Source organism: Narcine bancroftii, unplaced genomic scaffold (genome assembly GCF_036971445.1).
Source record: "Narcine bancroftii isolate sNarBan1 unplaced genomic scaffold, sNarBan1.hap1 Scaffold_114, whole genome shotgun sequence".
In the NCBI taxonomy this organism is placed as follows: Eukaryota; Metazoa; Chordata; class Chondrichthyes; order Torpediniformes; family Narcinidae; genus Narcine; species Narcine bancroftii.
The window spans coordinates 1-23,492 of NW_027211849.1; the positions used below are offsets into that span (position 1 = coordinate 1).

The 23,492-nt window shown below is 40.5% G+C and overlaps 1 long non-coding RNA gene across 2 annotated transcripts; it reads left to right on the forward strand.

Annotated features, from left to right (window-relative positions):
- The first annotated feature begins 11,000 nt into the window (after nucleotides 1–11,000).
- LOC138750306 (uncharacterized) lies at nucleotides 11,001–23,149 on the forward strand. 2 transcript variants are annotated; one of them, XR_011349246.1, is made up of 5 exons: nucleotides 11,001–11,053; nucleotides 14,833–15,137; nucleotides 16,874–17,179; nucleotides 20,959–21,263; nucleotides 23,000–23,149. It is a non-coding gene; the product is annotated as an uncharacterized lncRNA (long non-coding RNA). The 2 variants fall into 2 exon arrangements; XR_011349245.1 differs by lacking the exon at nucleotides 11,001–11,053 and adding an exon at nucleotides 12,799–13,095.
- Nucleotides 23,150–23,492: the final 343 nt, after the last annotated feature.

Below are 23,492 nucleotides of genomic sequence, written 5' to 3' on the forward strand. Positions count from 1 at the left end.
TAAATCGATGCAAGAAATGCAACTTTTGGATATATGGGGGAAACAACACCCAAAGGAAAAGGAATATTCATATTATTCGGGTAGACATAAAACATACTCAGCTCATATGGAAGACAGAGTAAGAAAAACAGAATATAAAGCTAGAATATTATCGGACCATTCACCCTTGATATTGACAATATCCAAGAATGTATAGATGGAGATTAAACTCCATGCTACTTAAAAGGCAGGATTTTAGAGAATTCATTGAAAGACAAATTAAAATGTACTTTGAAATAAATACGGAATAAGTGAAAGATAAGTTTATACTATGGGACGCAATGAAAGCATTCATCAGAGGGCAAATAATAAGTTATGTAACTAAGATGAAGAAGGACTACAATCAGGAAACAGAGCAGTTGGAAAGAGAAATAGTAAATATAGAAAAAGAATTAACAATGAAGGAAGACACAACTAAAAGAAAAGAATTGGCAGATTAAAAAAAATAAAATATGAAACACTACAAACATATAAGGTGGAGAAGAACATAATGAAGTCAAAACAGAAATATTATGAACTAGGAGAAAAAACACACAAAATTCTAGCATGGCAGCTTAAGACAGAACAAACTAAGATAATGGTATTGGCATCAAGGAAAAAAGATAAACAAATCACATAAAATCCAACGGAGATTAATGAAAACTTCAGAGAATTCTATGAACAATTATACCAAACTGAAAACGAAGGGAAAGAAGGGAAAATAGATGAATTTTTAACTAAAATTGAACTACCAAAATTACAAATAGAGGAACAAAATAAATTAACAGAACCATTTGAAATAGTAGAAATACAAGAGATAATTAAAAAACTACCAAATAATAAAACACCAGGAGATGACGGATTCCCAATAAAATTCTATAAAACATTTAAACATTTATTAATTCCTCCCCTCCTGGAAGTAATCAACCAGATTGACAAAACACAAAGCTTACCAGATTCATGCAAAACAGCAATAATTACAGTAATACCAAAGATAGGGAAAGATCCACTCGCACCAGCATCATATAGACCAATATCATTACTTAACACAGATTATAAGATAATAGCTAAACTATTAGCAAACTGATTAGCCGATTATGTACCTAAAATGGTAAATCTAGACCAAACTGGATTTATTAAAAAAAGACGAACAACAGACAATATTTGTAAATTTATTAACTTAATTCATGCAGTAGAAGGGAGTAAAGCGCCAACAGTAGCAGTTGCCTTAGACGCAGAGAAGGCCTTTCACAGAGTAGAATGGAATTATTTATTCAAAGAATTGCAAAAATTCAGTTTACCAGAGAAGTATATTAATTGGATTAAAGCATTATATAAGGGGCCATTGGCGAAAGTGACAGTAAATGGATATATATCAAAGTAATTTAATTTAAGCAAATCAACAAGGCAGGGATGCCCACTATCACCCTTATTGTTCGCGTTAGCTGTAGAACCACTAGCAGAATTGATAAGAACAGAAAATAAAATAAAAGGGATAAAAATAAAAGACAAGGAATATAAAATCAGTTTATTTGCAGATGATGTTATAGTATACTTAACAGAACCAGAATTGTCAATAAAAGAATTACATAAGAAATTGAAGGAATATGGAGAAGTGTTGGGTTACAATATTAACGCAAATAAAAGTGAAGCAATGCCAATGAATAATGCGGATTTCTCAAAATTTAAGAAGGAATCACCATTCAGATGGCAAATGCAAGCAATAAGATACCTAGGTATACAAATAAATAAAAACCTCGGCCATCTATATAAACTCAATTATTATCCACTAATGAAAAAATTACAGGACGATTTAGAGCATTGGAAAGATTTACCACTAACACTAATAGGAAGGATAAACTGTATTAAAATGAACATGTCCCTCTGTTTCAGGCATTGTCAATATACTTGACAGAGAAATTCTTCAAGGAGTTAAAGTAAATAATAAGGAATTTTTTATGGAAAGGTGGGAAACCGAGGATAGTACTAGATAAATTAACAGAATGGTATAAACAAGGAGGCTTACAACTGCCAAACTTCAAAAATTATTATAGAGCCGCACAATTAAGATACCTATCAGATTTTTATCAAACAAGGGAAAAGCCAGATTGGACTAGATTAGAACTAGATAAAATAGGGGAGAAGATACCTGAACATATATAAATGGGATGAAAAATTGGTACAATGTAGGAGTTCTCCAGTATTACATCATCTGCTCAATATTTGGAGGAAGATTCATGTAGAAAGGTGTAAAACAAATTACCAATTACCAAAACTAATACTGACGCAAAATCAGCTAATCCCTTTTACAATAGATAACCTTTCCTTGAAAGAATGGGAGAAAAACGGGATCAAAAGAATAGAAAATTGTTTTTCAGGAAATAAATTACTATCCTTTGAACAAATGAAGGATAATTATAACATAACTCAAGATACAGTGTTGGCATACTACCAACTGAGATCCTACTTGAAGGACAAATTGGGAAGCAGTCTGAGGTTACCAGAGGGAAGTAATTTTGAATATGTGATTACAGATACAATGATAATCAAAAAATGTATAACAAATATGTATATTAAACTGCAAGAAAAGGAGAATGAGGAAACAAATGGTAAAACTAAACAAAAATGGGAACAAGATTTAAACATAAAGATAAAGAAGGAAACATGGGAGAATTTATGCTCTGGAACGATGAGAAATACAATAAACACGAGGTTACCTATGATACAATATAACTGGATACACATTACACTGGATACACATTACACCTCAAAAGTTAAATAAATGGGACCCAACAGTATCTGACAGATGTTTTCGTTGTTAAAAAGAAATGGGAACAACAATTCATGCAATCTGGACATGTGAGAAAGTTGAAAAATTTGGGGAAGATCTAAACCAGATATTAAATAAAATTACAGAAAACAATATACCAAAAAACCCAGAGATCTTCCTCCTAAGTAACATAAAAAACAAAGAATTTGGAATTGATTTGGAGGATGCACAAAAAAGATTTGTTAAGATAGCTCTAGCCGTAGCAAAAAAATGTATTATGTCAACCTGGAAATTAGAAGATAATTTGAGAATAAAACAATGGTATATAGAAATGAATAAATGTATTCCATTAGAAAAAATAACATATAATCAAGAAATAATATTGAAATATTTGAACAAATATGGGAGCCATACATGAAACATAATAGAGAAAACCTACCGGGGACATCTACCACCTAAATTAATGAAAGGAGACGGAAATGAAAAGAATTGACTCAGTGGAATTTATTGTTTATTTTTATTGAATGACAACATTGTTTGACTGGTTTAATGTATCTTAGATTCTGTACTTTAAATGAATGGGGGGGGGAGGGGAGGTAGGGAGGGTGGGATGGGAGGAGGGAGGGGTGGGGTAGAAAATGACACTATATATTTGAAAAGGAAAATGTATGTATCTTGGTCAATGTGGTTTATGGTGTGAAAAATAAAAAATTAAAAAAAAAACAATCTTAAATGGTATATTGTCATATTATAGGATCATGTGAGTTGATTGGGAATAATTCAATTTTATGAAAATGTAGTTTTTATCCAGAAAATTCTCCCAAAATGTAATAGTAAAGAGAGCATCGCAGGGATAGAACGAGCAGGATCTGAAATAGAGACTAAAAGGTCATCTGCTTATCGAGAGACTTGATGAGGCGAGCAGAGGAAAGTTTAGTGGTGATAACAGAGGCCAGATGTTATTTTCCACAGAGTGTGGTGGGTGCCTGGAATGCATTGCCAAGGGTGGTGATGGAGGCTGGAACAAGAGGGACATTCAAAAGACAACATGGAATGTCAGGGAAGTTCTAATTTATTCATCACAATCCCACCTGAAATCACCATTATTGATGGATTGCGATGAAGGCCGTTGGTCATCCTGATGAGTTCTAGAACATTCCATTCTGTTATAAACAGGGTGAATGCGATGTTGGGATTCATTCCCAGAGGGACAGCAGGCAAGAGCAGGGGTGTGATGTTGAGACTCCATCAAGCTCAGGTAAGGCCTCTCTTGGAGTATTGGGGACAGTTTTGGTGCCTTATTTGAGAAACAAAGTGCTGGCTTCGGAGAGGGTTGAGAGAAGATTTACTGGAATGAGACCAGGATTGAAAGGGTTAACATATGAGGAATGGTTTTCAGCTGGAGTACAGAGGATGAGGGGAAACATATCGAGGCAGTTCAAATGCTAAAGGCCTGGCCAGAGTAAATGGGGAAAGAATGTTTCCCATGGCCTGGATTTTAGGACGAGGGTATAATTTCTGGAGAAAAGATGCCAATTTAAAAGAGAGATTCAGAAAAGTTTCTTTAGCCAGAGGTTCATGATCTGTGGAGCTTGATCCCACAGGCGGCTGTGGAAGCGAGGTCTTTGGGAGTATTTAAGGCAGAGATTGCTATGCTTTGTATTAGTCTGGGAATCTTGGTTTACAGGGAAGAAGCCAGGGAATGTGTTAAATATTCGACCAGCAGCAATAGAAATTCACAAAGGCAAGGGTATCTTCACAACAATCATTTATTTATTAATAATCTCTTACTTCACTCGAAACTTAAATCTAACTTATCCACATGATGTGCAAATGTGTGTGCATGCGCGCATGGGGCAAAACCCAAACTATTAAATTATAAGCTTAATTCTGAAGAGTTGATTTTAATGTTCAGTCTCAGAAATTTTTGTGTTGAAAATAGTCTTTACTGCTGTTCAAAAGCAATTATGGAGGAAGCGTGAGCCATCAGACCTCAAAACTCACAAATTTCTTGTCAAGTTGTTTCCAAAGAATTGTTTCTTCATATGACTGATTTTCCACTCTTGCATGGAAATTTCAGGACGTTTTTCTTCCCCAATGATTTAAAAAACCCAAGCAAGGGTTACACGAAGTCCCATGACGAAACAGACGCAATAGAACTACCCTTGTATCATTGTGCCTCCTGTGAGGTTCAAAAATCCCAACAGAACCACAAAGTACAAGACATGGCTTTAATTCGAGTCACACCAGCGGGAATAAGTAGTATTAATGTCAGGTGGACAGTGTCACCTGGCTAATACAAGAATCTCATTGGAATTTTACCATGGGGAGGTACAATATTTAAGGCATATTCTTGAATACAAAGTTGATGGACATCCCTTTAAACTTGTTTGAGGTACATTGTTTCATGTCTCAGCTTTTCACATTTCTGGATGCACTTTCTTAAGAAATGGAAATGATAGACATCAAACAAGACTTCACATGAACAAGTCAACTCGAATAGATGTCATTTCTCATGTACAAGTGAGTTGCTGTTGAGATGCTGGATTCCAATCAGTTTAACATCCACGTTTTGTATGCCTTGGGCTTTGAAGACTTCCTCACTGTGCTGTAGGTTTGGAACGGGCCATGATTTGAACTGAACGGGAGTCTGGCAGAGGCTGCGGGAGCATCGGAGACAAATCCACGGTCACCCAATGACTGTGAAGGGACTCTCTTTGACCTCTCTTTGCCTGACTGTAAGGGGAGCCAGTCAATGTTCAGGCTCACAGTGAATCTTTGTCTGCATTATTGTCAGACTGAGGGCAATGATTTCAGATTCAGATTTATAGTCAAGGTACATGAATGATCGCACATACAACCCTGAGATTTGTTATCTTGTGGGCCAGACCAAATGACCACTTCTTGGAATTGCAAGAAAAAACTGGACACTGCGGAAACAAATAAAGAAATGGAAACAGACTGTGCAATAAAGAGAAGTGGGAAAAATCATAAAGTGGCAAAGTAATGTCCTTAAATGAAGCCCTGATTGAGTTTGTTGTTGAAGAGTCTGATGGTGGAGGGGGAGCGGCTGTTCCTGAACCTAGTGGTGTGAGTCTTGTGGCCCCTACACCCTATCCAGCGAGAACAGAACATGTGCTGTGTGGTGTGGATCCTTGATGTTACCTGCTGTAATATTGTTGATGATGTGTAATATTACATTTATGTTTGATGACATGACAATAAATCATATCTAATCTAATCTAATCTGAAAGCAAGTATTTACCACTCAGCTTTGGGGAGTGTGGGGCTGAACTGCCTTCTTGAAGTGCAGCCATCTTTCTGGTGAAGCTGCTTTTAGGCAGGAGGGTGGGGGAGGGGGGTCTTCCAGGATTAAGATCCAGGGATGTTGAAGGACCAGAAATATATTTCCAAGCAGGAATGGTGCAGGACTTGGAAGCTGTGGGAAAACTAACAGCCTGGTGCTGCAAGTGTGCGGGATACATGGCATGAGGAATGTTTGCTGGCTCTCGGCCTGGACTCGTTAGAATTTAGGAGAATGTGTGGGGGGGAGGTCATCATTGAAACATTTTGAATGTTGACAGGCATGGTCAGAGTGGATGTAGAACAGTTGTTTCCTATGATGGAAGAGTTGAAGAGAAGGAACAACTTCAGGATTGAAGGAATTCCACTTAGAGCAGAAATGTGGAGGAATGTCTGTAGCCAGAGGGTGGTGAATCTGTGGAATTTGTTGCCACAGGCAGTTATGGAGCCAGGTCATCGGCAGAGATTCTTGATTAGTCAGAGCATCAAGGGGAGAAGGCCAGGTAGTAGGGCTGAATAGCCTAGTACTGCTCCATAGTCTTGCGTTCACCTGGACAGGAGTGATGTTTTCTTATTTTAATTATCTAAACCTTGGTGAGACACCAGGATTGCTTTGATCTCCTTACCATCACATTTTAAAATTGGAGCCAGTTTGAGGTGTGTGGTTTGCAGCAGGTGTTCATCCCACTTTTCTTTGTTCTTTTGACTGATTATGTTCCCTATTTCTTGCCAATCCAGCTGAAAGTTGTTAACCATGAGGACCGAGCAATTCTGGCCTCTCGGTGATATAGAGGGGCAACTGATTCGATTGATCCTTGTACTTAACGTGTACATTGCACTTGGCAAGAACTTGTATTTCCTTCCCAATAACTGTTTTTAAGATGGAGCATCTGTGTGTGGTAGCTGGCCCTCCTTCATTGTTCTGGGCCTGAGGGAAACCGCTCCTCCTGTATTGAGTTCCATCCATATCAGTTTGCTGTTCATGTGGACGTGGATGTAAAAATTTGGCTCTTTGTGGCCCACGGACGGGGATTACTTGGATCACATGTTCACTTTGGTTTGGTTCCACTTCTGATTCATTGGTATCCGGATTTCAGTGTCTGGCTTTTCCCGTCTCTTGGTCAAAATGTACTTTTCAGGAGTCTGGCTGGTAATCTTTCCTCAGTTTAATCAATGGCCATCTTGCTTTGATGTGCCCCTTCACATTGCATTTGTGGCATTTGGCTTTTTGAAGTAGCAAATATTGGGACTTTGATTCGTCTTCCCACAGCAAAAACATTTTTGACGGGCAGGTTCCTGGCGGGAAGAATCTTGGCGCCAAGATTTATTGATAGCCAAGTCTCTCGGACAGACATCTGCATTGCTTCCCACTGTCTCGGCGGCAGTAGCAATGTCTAACGCCAGTTCAGGTGTCAGATTTTGTGCTGCAATTTGTTTTCTTCGGGTCGTTTGTTCAGCTAAACCCATTATGAATTGATCTCTTGACGTCTTTGATCTGCCCAACTGCATTGTATCTAGACAGTTTACATGAAATTGGGGACAGACTCTCTGTGTTGTTGTTTACATCGGTAAAATTTATGACTTTCTGTCATCACTGGAGGTGGGGTGTTAAGGTGTTGAGCGATCACTTGACAGATTTCAGCAGATGTTTTCGTTGAAGGCATGTGTGAGCTGGTCAGCGATCTTAAGAGCTCAGGTGCCTCCTCCCATTAGGGTTATAAACAATGCCCGTTTTTATTGGATGGAGGATTTTCAGTCATATCATGTACAATACAATGATCATCAAAACCTTCTACATATGCTTCCCACGTGTCTTCATCTTCATTGGATTAGTCTAAGGGAGCTGCAGGAACTTCTGCCGCCATCTCACTGTCTTCTGGTGTTAGAAATGATAAATGTGTCATGGTTGAGTGAGTTCTTGAATCCTTGTTGCCACTGTTATGTTCGAGCCCCCCATTGTAAATAATGACAGTCATATCGTCAATGCCGACTAACTCAATGCTTTATTCATTACATACTACAGAAATTACTACCAAATATTCAGTATAAATCATTGCATACACGTAATGGTGTCATATCCAACAGAGAGGTGAGCATTGATGATGTCTGTGGGAAAGGAGAAAGGGAAAGGGGAGAGAGACAGATCTTGGGGAAGGTGATGGGGGAGAATTGAAGTGGGGAGCTTAACGACAGCCAGAGAAGTCAATATTAATGTTATTCAGTTTCAGCAAAATTTGTGACACATATTCTTGTCAATCTCTGATTCCGAGCATGAGATTCAGCTCCCTTCCCAGCACAGGACATGTCGGACAGGCCTTGATCCTGCTGACACAGTGGTGGAGATAAGTGGGGGTGTAGGAGCAGATTTGTTCAAAAGTGGCGTGTATTTTTGAACTGTAAGACCACGACATCATCAAGACATTCTACAAGTGGGTGAAGAGCAAGAGGATAAGACGTGAAAGAATAGGACCTATCAAGTGTAACAATGGGAAAGTGAGGAAATAGCAGAGGGGTTGATGAAGACTTGACGATGGAACAGGATCTTGGTGATTGAAGTGATGACCTGCAGCAAACTGAAAAGCTTGAGCCTGGAGATAAAAGAGAGAGGATGTGGTGGAGCTTTTGGAAAGCATCAAGTGGGAGAAGTGGCTGGGACCAGATGAGATGGATCCCAGGCGACTGGAGGAGGTGAGGGAGGAGATCGCTGAACCTCTGACAACGATCTTCGAATCATCGATGGGACGGGAGAGGTTCCGGAGGATGTTGATTCTTTATTCAGGAGAGTGAGTCGAGGTAGCCCAGGAAATGATCGAGCAGTGGTTGGTCAATTGATGGAGAAGATGATGAGAGGCAGGATTTATGAACATTTGGAGAGGTCGACTATGATGAAGAAGAGTCAAGGTGACTTTGTCCAGGGCAGGTTGAGCCTTACGAGCCTGATTGAATTTCTTTGAGGCTGGGACTGAACCCATTGATGAAGGAAGAGCAGGAGATGTTGGGTATATGAATTTCTGCAAGGCGTTTGATAAGGTTCCCTATGCAAGTGTTATTGAGAAGGTATGGAGGCAAAGCAACCAAAGGGACATTGCATTGTGGATGCAGAATGAGCTTGACCACAGATGGGAGAGAGTGGTTGTGGACAGGTCCTATTCTGCATGGAGGTAGGTGCCCAGTGGTGTTCCTCAGGGATCTGTTCTGGGAACCATTGTGATTTGGATCAATGACCTGGATGAGGAAGTGGAGGGATGGGTTAGTCAGTTTGCAGATGACACAGTGATTGGGGGTGTTGTGGATAGTGTGGAGGGCTGTCAGAGGTTACAGCAGGACATCGTTTGGAAGCAAAATCCCGGCTGAGTAGTGGCAGTTGGAATTCAATCCAAAGAAATGCGAACTGGTTCATTTTGGTAGGTCAGATATGATGGCAGAATTTAGTTTTAATGGTAAGACTCTTGGCAGTGTGGAGGATCACAGGGATCTTGTGGTTTGAGTCCATAGGGGGCTCCAAAAAGCTGTTCAGGTTGATTCTGTGATTAACAAGGCATACTGTATATTGGACTTCATTAATCGTAGAATTGCATTTAGGAGACGAGAGGGTTAAGAGATGATTTACTGGAATGATACCAGGATTCAAAGGGTTAGCATTTGAGGAATCGTTTTAAGCTTTTCGGCTGTTCTTGATAGAGTACAGAGGATGAGGGGAAATTTATTGAGGCAGTTCAAATGCTGGAAGGCCGAGCCAGAGTAGATGTGGCAAGGATGTTTCCCATGACAGTGGATTGTAGGATAAGAGGGCATAATTTCAGGATTAAAGGGTGTCAATTTAAAACAGAGATGCAAAATATTTCATTAGTCCGGGGCTCACGAGTCTGTGAAGCTTGTTGCTAAAGGCAATTGTGGAAGTGAGGACATTGGGAGTAATTAAGGCAGAGATTGAGATGTATAGGATTAGTCAGGGAATCATGGTTAACAGGAAGAAAGCCAGGGAATGTGTTAAATACGAGACCAGCAGCAATAGAAATTCACAAAGAAAACAATATCTTCCAAACAATCGTTTTTTTATTTATAGTTTATCGTTTGTTCCTTAACTCTAAACATAAATGTAACTTAACCCCACAATGCGCAAATGAATGTGTGTGTGTGTGTGTGTGTGTGTGTGTGTGTGTGTGTGTGTGTGTGTGTGTGTGTGTGTGTGTGTGTGTGTGTGTGTGTGTGAGGAGGGGGTGCCCATTATAGTTTAAGCTTAATTCTGAAGAGATGATTTTAAAGTTCAGTCTCAGAAAGCTTTTGTGTTGAACTTAGTCTTTGCTGCTGTTCAAAATCAATTATGGAGAAAGCGTGAGGCATCAGACCACAAAACTCACAAATTTCTTGTCAAGTTGTTTTCAAAGATTTGTTTCTTCATGTGACTGATTTTCAACTCTTGCATGGAAATTTTGGAACTTGTTTTTCTTCTACAATAATTTTACAAACCCAGGCAAAGGCTACACAAAGTAGCTTGTAGAAATGGATACAGTAGAACTGCCCTCTTTTGGCAAAGAGACAGTGAATTGACCCTTCTTCATTGCCACTGATATTGTGGATCTCCCATGATAAGAAGAGCATCACTACAGGACCTTCTGCTTGTTTGACTGAAGTGATTTCCAAGTGTTTCAACTTATCTGGTCTGAAGGTTTATGAGACAATGTGAAATGGGCACCCTGCCGGATGTGGAATAGGCCTCCTGCCGGAATCAGGATGTGGAATAGTCCTCCTGCCGTATGTGGAATGGACCTCCTGCCGAATGTGGAATTGTCCTCCTGCCGGATGTGGAATGGGCCTCTGGTGCCCGGATGTGAATTGTGCCCCCTGCCGGAAGTGGAACAGACTTCCTGCCGGATACTAGATGTGGAATAGTCCTCCTGCCAGATGTGGAAAGAGCCTCAATCCGGATGCCGGATGTGCAGTGTGCCTCCTGCTGGGAAGGTAATTGTTAACATATCTTTTGTCCACATGCAGCTATTTCAACTTTTTGTGAAGATACCTTTCATACCTGGTCAGGTTCAGAATCAGGATTTATTGTCAAGAACATGTCCTAATATTTGGTGATTTGGGGCAGCAGGATGGAGCAAACATTCATCTTATAACCATCGTTCAGAACTAGACTTAAAAATAAAGTTAACAGTGCACAAAAAAGCAAGGCTGTGTCTTTGGCTCATTGATTATACAGGATCTGGTGGCATCAGGGAAGGAACTGACATTGTGGCATTGACCTCTATTCCTCAGGCTCCAGTACCTTATCCAATGATAGTAGAGTGAGGAAGTTATTGTCTGGTGTGGTGGAGGTTTTACATGATAGAGACTTTTATTTTAAGGCAGCATGTCATGTATAGATTCTGACTGGAGTGAATTCTGGTGCCTGTGATGTTACATGGAGAGTTAAACACCCTCTCGAAATTATCATTTTCCTGAGAGATGGCACCTCCAGACCAGGCAGTGATGCAACCTACCAGAATGATCTGCATAGTACACCTGTGGAGGTTAAGGTGTGTCTTCATTGCGATAATGAATCTCCTCAGGTACATCTCACAGTATAGCCAATGGTGAGGCTTTTTTGTGAAAGCATCACCATGGAGGCTCCATGACAGATCCTCAGAGTTTTAATGCTTAGGAATTTGACGTTCGCGAACATCTGCACTCCTGACACCTCCATGAAGACTGGGTCGTGTTCTTTTGACATCCTGCTGAATCCAAAATCTTAACCATCGTTTTGTTGACATTGAGTGAATGGTTTGATTTGTTAGCATTCAACCAGCTGGTCTATGTCCTTCCTTCTTCGCTTCATCATTGCCATTTATTGTTTGCTGACCATTCTGGTGTCATCAGCCAACATGTCGATAGCAATGGAATTATTGCTCACCACACACAGTCATGGGTTTGCAGAGAGTAGAGCAGGGGGCGAAGCACACATCCTTGGACTGCGCCTGTGTTGATGATCAGTGGGGAAGAGACCTTGTTTCCAATTCGTCCTGACTGTGGTCTTCCAATGAGAATGTCAAAGATCCAATTGCAGAGTGAGGTACAGAGGGATAAAGTTAGTTGCCTTTTGACCAGCACTGAGGGAACAATGGTATTGAAGGACGTCCAGAAGTTGATAACTAATCTAATATTGCTCCTTTTGAATCAACAGAGACTACCTAAATGAATTGAACTATGAATTAACCACATGCAGTCTCTTTTGCCTCCCTTGTTGCTCGACGTTTAATATTGATGAGTTGGAAAGATGCTGTTGCCCGTAAAAACACTCAATTACTCTGCGATATGGTGGCAGGCCTAACTTTGAATAATCAGATGTTCTTCCACAAATTCATATTTAAACATTCTATGTCCATGGGCACTTTAATTCAAAGTTTTTGTAACATTTAATCACTTGGACCTTGCTTTATATGTTTGTGTTTTTTAATGGTAGTGAAATTTTATGTACTCACTAAAGAACTTCAGAAGGGAAGGGGAAGAAATTTTGAGTATAGTATACTCCTTAAATCATGTTCTATTACACATATGTTTTAATTGTTTAAATGTTTATCACTTTATTTCTGTTTGTTATGATATAATGGTTAGACATGATCAATTTATTTTTATAATTTGTATTTTATCTGAATATTCCTTTTTATGTATTACCATTGATTAATGGCTTCTGTTTGTTTCCTGTTTCTGTAAAGGCCACTGAAAATATTTTAAAAGAGAGCCTCATGCCTTTGAAGCAATGGGCCTCCTGCCGGGTACCGGATATGAAAGGGGCCACCAGCCGGATGTGGATTGGGCCTCCTGCCAGATGCCGGATGTGGTATAGTCCTCCTGCCGGATGTGGAATGGGCCTCCATCCGGATGCCGGATGTGAAATGGGCCTCCTGCCGGATGTGGAATGGGACTCCTGCCGGATGCTGGATGTGGAATAGTCCTCCTGCCGGATGTGGAAAGAGCCTCATTCCGGATGCCGGATGTGCAGTGTGCCTCCTGCTGGGAAGGTAATTATTTACATATTTTTTGTTCTCATGCACCTATTTCCACTTTTTGTGAAGATACCTTTCATATCTTGTCAGGTTCAGAATCAGGATTTATTGTCAAGAACATGTCCTAATATTTGGTGATTTGGGGCAGCAGGATGGAGAAAACATTCATCTTATAACCATCGTTCAGAACTAGACTTAAAAATAAAGTTAACAGTGCACAAAAAAGCAAGGCTGTGTCTTTGGCTCATTGATTATACAGGATCTGGTGGCATCAGGGAAGAAACTGACATTGTGGCATTGACCTCTATTCCTCAGGCTCCAGTACCTTATCCAATGATAGTAGAGTGAGGAAGTTATGGTCTGGTGTGGTGGAGGTTTTACATGATAGAGACTTTTATTTTAAGACAGCATGTCATGTATAGGTTCTAACTGGAGTGAATTCTGGTGCCTGTGATGTTACAGGGAGAGTTAAACACCCTCTCGAAATTATCATTTTCCTGAGAGATGGCACCTCCAGACCAGGCAGTGATGCAACCTACCAGAATGATCTGCATAGTACACCTGTGGAGGTTAAGGTGTGTCTTCATTGCGATAATGAATCTCCTCAGGTACATCTCACAGTATAGCCAATGGTGAGGCTTTTTTGTGAAAGCATCACCATGGAGGCTCCATGACAGATCCTCAGAGTTTTAATGCTTAGGAATTTGACGTTCGCGAACATCTGCACTCCTGACACCTCCATGAAGACTGGGTCGTGTTCTTTTGACTTCCTGCTGAATCCAAAATCTTATCCATTGTTTTATTGACATTGAGTGAATGGTTTGATTTGTTAGCATTCAACCAGCTGATCTATGTCCTTCCTTCTTCGCTTCATCATTGCCATTTATTGTTTGCTGACCATTCTGGTGTCATCAGCCAACATGTCGATAGCAATGGAATTATGGCTTACCACACACAGTCATGGGTTTGCAGAGAGTAGAGCAGGGGGCTAAGCACACATCCTTGGACTGCGCCTGTGTTGATGATCAGTGGGGAAGAGACCTTGTTTCCAATTCGTCTTGACTGTGGTCTTCCAATGAGAATGTCAAAGATCCAATTGCAGAGTGAGGTACAGAGGGATAAAGTTAGTTGCTTTTTGACCAGCACTGAGGGAACAATGGTATTGAAGGACGTCCTGAAGTTGATAACTAATCTAATATTGCTCCCTTTGAATCAACAGAGACTACCTAAATGAATTGAACTATGAATTAACCACATGCAGTCTCTTTTGCCTCCCTTGTTGCTCGACGTGTAATATTGATGAGTTGGAAAGATGCTGTTGCCCGTAAAAACACACATTTACTCTGTGATATGGTGGCAGGCCTAACTTTGAATTAATGAGATATTCTTCCACAGATTCACATTTAAACATTCTATGTCCATGGGCACTTTAATTCAAAGTTTTTGTAACATTTAATCACTTGGACCTTGCTTTATATGTTTGTGTTTTTTAATGGTAGTGAAATTTTATGTACTCACTGAAGAACTTCAGAAGGGAAGGGGAAGGAATTTTGAGTATAGTATACTCCTTAAATCATGTTCTATTAGACATATGTTTTAATTGTTTAAATGTTTATCACTTTATTTCTGTTTGTTATGATATAATGGTTAGACATGATCAATTTATTTTTATAATTTGTATTTTATCTGAATATTCCTTTTTATGTATTACCATTGATTAATGGCTTCTGTTTGTTTCCTGTTTCTGTAAAGGCCACTGAAATATTTTAAAAGAGAGCCTCATGCCTTTAAAGCAATGGGCTTCCTGCCGGGTACCGGATATGAAAGGGGCCACCAGCCGGATGTGGATTGGGCCTCCTGCCAGATGCCGGATGTGGTATAGTCCTCCTGCCGGATGTGGAATGGGCCTCCATCCGGATGCCGGATGTGAAATGGGCCTCCTGCCGGATGTGGAACGGGACTCCTGCCGGATGCTGGATGTGGAATAGTCCTCCTGCCGGATGTGGAAAGAGCCTCAATCCGGATGCCGGATGTGCAGTGTGCCTCCTGCTGGGAAGGTAATTATTTACATATTTTTTGGTCTCATGCACCTATTTCCACTTTTTGTGAAGATACCTTTCATATCTTGTCAGGTTCAGAATCAGAATTTATTGTCAAGAACATGTCCTAATATTTGGTGATTTGAGGCAGCAGGATGGAGAAAACATTAATCTTATAACCATCGTTCAGAACTAGACTTAAAAATATAGTTAACAGTGCACAAAAAAGCAAGGCTGTGTCTTTGGCTCATTGATTATACAGGAACTGGTGGCATCAGGGAAGAAACTGTCATTGTGGCATTCACCTCTATTCCTCAGGCTCCAGTACCTTATCCAATGATAGTAGAGTGAGGAAGTTATTGTCTGGTGTGGTGGAGGTTTTACATGATAGAGACTTTTATTTTAAGACAGCATGTCATGTATAGGTTCTAACTGGAGTGAATTCTGGTGCCTGTGATGTTACAGGGAGAGTTAAACACCCTCTCGAAATTATCATTTTCCTGAGACATGGCACCTCCAGACCAGGCAGGGATGCATCCTACCAGAATGATCTGCATAGTACACCTGTGGAGGTTAAGGTGTGTCTTCATTGCGATAATGAATCTCCTCAGGTACATCTCACAGTATAGCCAATGGTGAGGCTTTTTTGTGAAAGCATCACCATGGAGCCTCCATGACAGATCCTCAGAGTTTTAATGCTTAGGAATTTGACGTTCGCGAACATCTGCACTCCTGACACCTCCATGAAGACTGGGTCGTGTTCTTTTGACTTCCTGCTGAATCCAAAATCTTATCCATTGTATTGTTGACATTGAGTGAATGGTTTGATTTGTTAGCATTCAACCAGCTGATCTATGTCCTTCCTTCTTCGCTTCATCATTGCCATTTATTGTTTGTTGACCATTCTGGTGTCATCAGCCAACATGTCGATAGCAATGGAATTATGGCTCACCACACACAGTCATGGGTTTGCAGAGAGTAGTGCAGGGGGCTAAGGACACATCCTTGGACTGCGCCTGTGTTGATGATCAGTGGGGAAGAGACCTTGTTTCCAATTCGTCCTGACTGTGGTCTTCCAATGAGAATGTCAAAGATCCAATTGCAGAGTGAGGTGCAGAGGGATAAAGTTAGTTGCTTTTTGACCAGCACTGAGGGAACAATGGTATTGAAGGACGTGCTGAAGTTGATAACTAATCTAATATTGCTCCTTTTGAATCAACAGAGACTACCTGAATGAATTGAACTATGAATTAACCACATGCAGTCTCTTTTGCCTCCCTTGTTGCTCGACGTTTAATATTGATGAGTTGAAAAGATGCTGTTGCCCGTAAAAACACTCAATTACTCTTTGATATGGTGGCAGGCCTAACTTTGAATAATCAGATGTTCTTCCACAGATTCACATTTAAACATTCTATGTCCATGGGCACTTTAATTCAAAGTTTTTGTAACATTTAATCACTGGGACCTTGCTTTATATGTTTGTGTTTTTTAATGGTAGTGAAATTTTATGTACTCACTAAAGAACTTCAGAAGGGAAGGGGAAGGAATTTTGAGTATAGTATACTCCTTAAATCATGTTCTATTAGACATATGTTTTAATTGTTTAAATGTTTATCACTTTATTTCTGTTTGTTATGATATAATGGTTAGACATGATCAATTTATTTTTATAATTTGTATTTTATCTGAATATTCCTTTTTATGTATTACCATTGATTAATGGCTTCTGTTTGTTTCCTGTTTCTGTAAAGGCCACTGAAAATATTTTAAAAGAGAGCCTCATGCCTTTGAAGCAATGGGCCTCCTGCCGGGTACCGGATATGAAAGGGGCCACCAGCCGGATGTGGATTGGGCCTCCTGCCAGATGCCGGATGTGGTATAGTCCTCCTGCCGGACGTGGAATGGGCCTCCATCCGGATGCCGGATGTGAAATGGGCCTCCTGCCGGATGTGGAACAGGACTCCTGCCGGATGCTGGATGTGGAATAGTCCTCCTGCCGGATGTGGAAAGAGCCTCAATCCGGATGCCGGATGTGCAGTGTGCCTCCTGCTGGGAAGGTAATTATTTACATATTTTTTGTTCTCATGCACCTATTTCCACTTTTTGTGAAGATACCTTTCATATCTTGTCAGGTTCAGAATCAGGATTTATTGTCAAGAACATGTCCTAATATTTGGTGATTTGGGGCAGCAGGATGGAGAAAACATTCATCTTATAACCATCGTTCAGAACTAGACTTAAAAATAAAGTTAACAGTGCACAAAAAAGCAAGGCTGTGTCTTTGGCTCATTGATTATACAGGATCTGGTGGCATCAGGGAAGAAACTGACATTGTGGCATTGACCTCTATTCCTCAGGCTCCAGTACCTTATCCAATGATAGTAGAGTGAGGAAGTTATGGTCTGGTGTGGTGGAGGTTTTACATGATAGAGACTTTTATTTTAAGACAGCATGTCATGTATAGGTTCTAACTGGAGTGAATTCTGGTGCCTGTGATGTTACAGGGAGAGTTAAACACCCTCTCGAAATTATCATTTTCCTGAGAGATGGCACCTCCAGACCAGGCAGTGATGCAACCTACCAGAATGATCTGCATAATACACCTGTGGAGGTTAAGGTGTGTCTTCATTGCGATAATGAATCTCCTCAGGTACATCTCACAGTATAGCCAATGGTGAGGCTTTTTTGTGAAAGCATCACCATGGAGGCTCCATGACAGATCCTCAGAGTTTTAATGCTTAGGAATTTGACGTTCGCCAACATCTGCACTCCTGACACCTCCATGAAGACTGGGTCGTGTTCTTTTGACTTCCTGCTGAATCCAAAATCTTATCCATTGTTTTGTTGACATTGAGTGAATGGTTTGATTTGTTAGCATTCAACCAGCTGATCTATGTCCTTCCTTCTTCGCTTCATCATTGCCATTTATTGTTTGCTGACCATTCTGGTGTCATCAGCCAACATGTCAATAGCAATGGAATTATGGCTCACCACACACAGTCATGGGTTTGCAGAGAGTAGAGCAGGGGGCTAAGCACACATCCTTGGACTGCGCCTGTGTTGATGATCAGTGGGGAAGAGACCTTGTTTCCAATTCGTCCTGACTGTGGTCTTCCAATGAGAATGTCAAAGATCCAATTGCAGAGTGAGGTACAGAGGGATAAAGTTAGTTGCTTTTTGACCAGCACTGAGGGAACAATGGTATTGAAGGACGTCCTGAAGTTGATAACTAATCTAATATTGCTCCTTTTGAATCAACAGAGACTACCTAAATGAATTGAACTATGAATTAACCACATGCAGTCTCTTTTGCCTCCCTTGTTGCTCGACGTTTAATATTGATGAGTTGGAAAGATGCTGTTGCCCGTAAAAACACTCAATTACTCTGCGATATGGTGGCAGGCCTAACTTTGAATAATCAGATGTTCTTCCACAAATTCATATTTAAACATTCTATGTCCATGGGCACTTTAATTCAAAGTTTTTGTAACATTTAATCACTTGGACCTTGCTTTATATGTTTGTGTTTTTTAATGGTAGTGAAATTTTATGTACTCACTAAAGAACTTCAGAAGGGAAGGGGAAGGAATTTTGAGTATAGTATACTCCTTAAATCATGTTCTATTACACATATGTTTTAATTGTTTAAATGTTTATCACTTTATTTCTGTTTGTTATGATATAATGGTTAGACATTATCAATTTATTTTTATAATTTGTATTTTATCTGAATATTCCTTTTTATGTATTACCATTGATTAATGGCTTCTGTTTGTTTCCTGTTTCTGTAAAGGCCACTGAAAATATTTTAAAAGAGAGCCTCATGCCTTTGAAGCAATGGGCCTCCTGCCGGGTACCGGATATGAAAGGGGCCACCAGCCGGATGTGGATTGGGCCTCCTGCCAGATGCCGGATGTGGTATAGTCCTCCTGCCGGATGTGGAATGGGCGTCCATCCGGATGCCGGATGTGAAATGGGCCTCCTGCCGGATGTGGAATGGGACTCCTGCCGGATGCTGGATGTGGAATAGTCCTCCTGCCGGATGTGGAAAGAGCCTCAATCCGGATGCCGGATGTGCAGTGTGCGTCCTGCTGGGAAGGTAATTATTTACTTATTTTTTGTTCTCATGCACCTATTTCCACTTTTTGTGAAGATACCTTTCATATCTTGTCAGGTTCAGAATCAGGATTTATTGTCAAGAACATGTCCTAATATTTGGTGATTTGGGGCAGCAGGATGGAGAAAACATTCATCTTATAACCATCGTTCAGAACTAGACTTAAAAATAAAGTTAACAGTGCACAAAAAAGCAAGGCTGTGTCTTTGGCTCATTGATTATACAGGATCTGGTGGCATCAGGGAAGAAACTGACATTGTGGCATTGACCTCTATTCCTCAGGCTCCAGTACCTTATCCAATGATAGTAGAGTGAGGAAGTTATGGTCTGGTGTGGTGGAGGTTTTACATGATAGAGACTTTTATTTTAAGACAGCATGTCATGTATAGGTTCTAACTGGAGTGAATTCTGGTGCCTGTGATGTTACAGGGAGAGTTAAACACCCTCTCGAAATTATCATTTTCCTGAGACATGGCACCTCCAGACCAGGCAGTGATGCAACCTACCAGAATGATCTGCATAGTACACCTGTGGAGGTTAAGGTGTGTCTTCATTGCGATAATGAATCTACTCAGGTACATCTCACAGTATAGCCAATGGTGAGGCTTTTTTGTGAAAGCATCACCATGGAGGCTCCATGACAGATCCTCAGAGTTTTAATGCTTAGGAATTTGACGTTCGCGAACATCTGCACTCCTGACACCTCCATGAAGACTGGGTCGTGTTCTTTTGACTTCCTGCTGAATCCAAAATCTTATCCATTGTTTTATTGACATTGAGTGAATGGTTTGATTTGTTAGCATTCAACCAGCTGATCTATGTCCTTCCTTCTTCGCTTCATCATTGCCATTTATTGTTTGCTGACCATTCTGGTGTCATCAGCCAACATGTCGATAGCAATGGAATTATGGCTTACCACACACAGTCATGGGTTTGCAGAGAGTAGAGCAGGGGGCTAAGCACACATCCTTGGACTGCGCCTGTGTTGATGATCAGTGGGGAAGAGACCTTGTTTCCAATTCGTCTTGACTGTGGTCTTCCAATGAGAATGTCAAAGATCCAATTGCAGAGTGAGGTACAGAGGGATAAAGTTAGTTGCTTTTTGACCAGCACTGAGGGAACAATGGTATTGAAGGACGTCCTGAAGTTGATAACTAATCTAATATTGCTCCCTTTGAATCAACAGAGACTACCTAAATGAATTGAACTATGAATTAACCACATGCAGTCTCTTTTGCCTCCCTTGTTGCTCGACGTGTAATATTGATGAGTTGGAAAGATGCTGTTGCCCGTAAAAACACACATTTACTCTGTGATATGGTGGCAGGCCTAACTTTGAATTAATGAGATATTCTTCCACAAATTCACATTTAAACATTCTATGTCCATGGGCACTTTAATTCAAAGTTTTTGTAACATTTAATCACTTGGACCTTGCTTTATATGTTTGTGTTTTTTAATGGTAGTGAAATTTTATGTACTCACTGAAGAACTTCAGAAGGGAAGGGGAAGGAATTTTGAGTATAGTATACTCCTTAAATCATGTTCTATTAGACATATGTTTTAATTGTTTAAATGTTTATCACTTTATTTCTGTTTGTTATGATATAATGGTTAGACATGATCAATTTATTTTTATAATTTGTATTTTATCTGAATATTCCTTTTTATGTATTACCATTGATTAATGGCTTCTGTTTGTTTCCTGTTTCTGTAAAGGCCACTGAAATATTTTAAAAGAGAGCCTCATGCCTTTAAAGCAATGGGCTTCCTGCCGGGTACCGGATATGAAAGGGGCCACCAGCCGGATGTGGATTGGGCCTCCTGCCAGATGCCGGATGTGGTATAGTCCTCCTGCCGGATGTGGAATGGGCCTCCATCCGGATGCCGGATGTGAAATGGGCCTCCTGCCGGATGTGGAACGGGACTCCTGCCGGATGCTGGATGTGGAATAGTCCTCCTGCCGGATGTGGAAAGAGCCTCAATCCGGATGCCGGATGTGCAGTGTGCCTCCTGCTGGGAAGGTAATTATTTACATATTTTTTGGTCTCATGCACCTATTTCCACTTTTTGTGAAGATACCTTTCATATCTTGTCAGGTTCAGAATCAGAATTTATTGTCAAGAACATGTCCTAATATTTGGTGATTTGAGGCAGCAGGATGGAGAAAACATTAATCTTATAACCATCGTTCAGAACTAGACTTAAAAATATAGTTAACAGTGCACAAAAAAGCAAGGCTGTGTCTTTGGCTCATTGATTATACAGGAACTGGTGGCATCAGGGAAGAAACTGTCATTGTGGCATTCACCTCTATTCCTCAGGCTCCAGTACCTTATCCAATGATAGTAGAGTGAGGAAGTTATTGTCTGGTGTGGTGGAGGTTTTACATGATAGAGACTTTTATTTTAAGACAGCATGTCATGTATAGGTTCTAACTGGAGTGAATTCTGGTGCCTGTGATGTTACAGGGAGAGTTAAACACCCTCTCGAAATTATCATTTTCCTGAGACATGGCACCTCCAGACCAGGCAGGGATGCATCCTACCAGAATGATCTGCATAGTACACCTGTGGAGGTTAAGGTGTGTCTTCATTGCGATAATGAATCTCCTCAGGTACATCTCACAGTATAGCCAATGGTGAGGCTTTTTTGTGAAAGCATCACCATGGAGCCTCCATGACAGATCCTCAGAGTTTTAATGCTTAGGAATTTGACGTTCGCGAACATCTGCACTCCTGACACCTCCATGAAGACTGGGTCGTGTTCTTTTGACTTCCTGCTGAATCCAAAATCTTATCCATTGTATTGTTGACATTGAGTGAATGATTTGATTTGTTAGCATTCAACCAGCTGATCTATGTCCTTCCTTCTTCGCTTCATCATTGCCATTTATTGTTTGTTGACCATTCTGGTGTCATCAGCCAACATGTCGATAGCAATGGAATTATGGCTCACCACACACAGTCATGGGTTTGCAGAGAGTAGTGCAGGGGGCTAAGCACACATCCTTGGACTGCGCCTGTGTTGATGATCAGTGGGGAAGAGACCTTGTTTCCAATTCGTCCTGACTGTGGTCTTCCAATGAGAATGTCAAAGATCCAATTGCAGAGTGAGGTGCAGAGGGATAAAGTTAGTTGCTTTTTGACCAGCACTGAGGGAACAATGGTATTGAAGGACGTCCTGAAGTTGATAACTAATCTAATATTGCTCCTTTTGAATCAACAGAGACTACCTGAATGAATTGAACTATGAATTAACCACATGCAGTCTCTTTTGCCTCCCTTGTTGCTCGACGTTTAATATTGATGAGTTGAAAAGATGCTGTTGCCCGTAAAAACACTCAATTACTCTGTGATATGGTGGCAGGCCTAACTTTAAATAATCAGATGTTCTTCCACAGATTCACATTTAAACATTCTATGTCCATGGGCACTTTAATTCAAAGTTTTTGTAACATTTAATCACTGGGACCTTGCTTTATATGTTTGTGTTTTTTAATGGTAGTGAAATTTTATGTACTCACTAAAGAACTTCAGAAGGGAAGGGGAAGGAATTTTGAGTATAGTATACTCCTTAAATCATGTTCTATTAGACATATGTTTTAATTGTTTAAATGTTTATCACTTTATTTCTGTTTGTTATGATATAATGGTTAGACATGATCAATTTATTTTTATAATTTGTATTTTATCTGAATATTCCTTTTTATGTATTACCATTGATTAATGGCTTCTGTTTGTTTCCTGTTTCTGTAAAGGCCACTGAAAATATTTTAAAAGAGAGCCTCATGCCTTTGAAGCAATGGGCCTCCTGCCGGGTACCGGATATGAAAGGGGCCACCAGCCGGATGTGGATTGGGCCTCCTGCCAGATGCCGGATGTGGTATAGTCCTCTTGCCGGATGTGAAATGGGCCTCCATCCGGATGCCGGATGTGAAATGGGCCTCCTGCCGGATGTGGAACGGGACTCCTGCCGGATGCTGGATGTGGAATAGTCCTCCTGCCGGATGTGGAAAGAGCCTCAATCCGGATGCCGGATGTGCAGTGTGCCTCCTGCTGGGAAGGTAATTATTTACATATTTTTTGTTCTCATGCACCTATTTCCACTTTTTGTGAAGATACCTTTCATATCTTGTCAGGTTCAGAATCAGGATTTATTGTCAAGAACATGTCCTAATATTTGGTGATTTGGGGCAGCAGGATGGAGAAAACATTCATCTTATAACCATCGTTCAGAACTAGACTTAAAAA